At 39.8% G+C, this 1,694-nt stretch overlaps 1 long non-coding RNA gene across 1 annotated transcript; it reads left to right on the forward strand.

Moving 5' to 3' along the window:
* Window positions 1-521: 521 nt before the first annotated feature.
* Window positions 522-1,489, forward strand: LOC118169490. The gene is made up of 3 exons (XR_004752153.1): window positions 522-573; window positions 878-1,232; window positions 1,333-1,489. It is a non-coding gene; the product is annotated as an uncharacterized LOC118169490 (long non-coding RNA).
* Window positions 1,490-1,694: the final 205 nt, after the last annotated feature.

A 1,694-nucleotide genomic window follows, 5' to 3' on the forward strand; every position in this document is an offset into this window, starting at 1 on the left:
CACACACAAAGTCTAGTGCTCAGGAAGTATATGCAGTGCATACATTAATCTTGCTTGCCCAGTTTGGGTATGAATCATTTTTTGTGCAGTTAGTGCTGAGCAGCACAGCTGTACCTACTGGACAGTAGCAAGGCTGTAATTGTGTCATGCCTACTGCCACAGTGGGTGCCACCCACGTTCAGTGTTAAATTCAGTTTAACAGACTTTTGCTCACACAAAAGCTGGTGACCTGTCAACCTGACATGTTCCAAGATTAATATTTACGAATAATTATTGGGTGACTGTTAAAAGGTCACAAGCAATACATGGAATTGGGAAGAAACAGGAAGAGGAGGAGAGAAAAACATCTTAAATTCATTTTTCATTTAAAATGAAGTCCTTGGAGAAAATGTTGTCATTGACTTTAGAAAAAAATGCAGTATGTTACTAAGCAGGTGTAAGTAATTTTACCTAATTACTAAGAATGGGTTTTCCATGTATATGAAACAGTTGGGAATACTGAATAGTAAAAACAAGCAGGAAGGAGATGGATTGGAAGAATGTGGAGGGGAACACTTATAACAGCTGATTACAGTGAGCACTCTGGGCTAACAGGGATATTGGGAATGTTAGGAAGTTTTGGAAAAAGCAGTTTCTGCAGCCTGATATTGGTAAGGTAATTAATTTTAAGAAGCACGTGAAATACTGGAGTAACATCGTCAGTGGTTTTGTACATCTTTAAGTATATAAAAATCCATTAAAGACAGATGAGGCATGGCAAGTCCTATCGTCCTACACTGCACACACTGTTTCCTAGAAGAAGACTAAACTGACTGTTTTCAGCATACAGTAGTTAAGTGTTTTTTTTGTTGTTGTTTTATTTTGTTTTTCTTAATAGTAATTTATTTTCCCAGAGCTGAGCTGGAAACACAGCAAAAGAGCTTGTCTAGTTCTTGTCAGTTCTTCCCAGAGTCAGCAACTGAGGAAAACTGTATAAAGAAGGACAGAAGAAGGGAAATCTGGGCTGTTTACATTCCTACTGATTGTACCAGCTAGGACCAGTCACACTATCTCCCTTTGACTTCATATTTTGCTCTGCTGAAGATAAACATCTAATCTAAAGCAATTAGTCTGTGGAAGATGCTGCAGTGCACAACGGAAGGAGCCAGCTAAAAGCTTCTCAGTAGTGGAGACAACATTAAATTTTGTTGCCAACACCCTTAAGAGGCTGGGACCAGACTACTAAAGGAAAGGTAAAATAAAATGCAAGAGACAGAATTAGGGTAGCTAGATAGTGAAAGAGCATAGAATATCATGCTTAATTAATTAATTAATGTTTGCTGCTCTTGTCAGCAAGTTAGTTAGGGTCAATCAGGGGATGCAACTTGGGTTGCTGTAAGGTGCAGAAGCTGCCTTCCTGCAGACCTCACCACCTCCCTTGACACTAGCAGCAGCCAGCATAGCTCTCAAAGGCTTTGGCAGGAAGGGAGTAACAATTTTGCTGTGCCCAGCCAGCCTAGATAGACTGCTATCTTCTTTTCCTAGATAAAGGTTGTCATATAAAACACAGTAACAGATTCATGTGATATGGCTCTCTTCAGTCCACCAGGGTTAATCATAAATTCATGAATAAATATTGTGGTAATAACCAAACCCAAAGCAAGTGATGCACAATGCAATTGCTCCTCAACAGCCAACCAATGCCCAGCCAGTCC

The sequence above is a fragment of the Oxyura jamaicensis genome, chromosome 6, assembly GCF_011077185.1.
Source record: "Oxyura jamaicensis isolate SHBP4307 breed ruddy duck chromosome 6, BPBGC_Ojam_1.0, whole genome shotgun sequence".
Lineage (NCBI taxonomy): Eukaryota > Metazoa > Chordata > Aves > Anseriformes > Anatidae > Oxyura > Oxyura jamaicensis.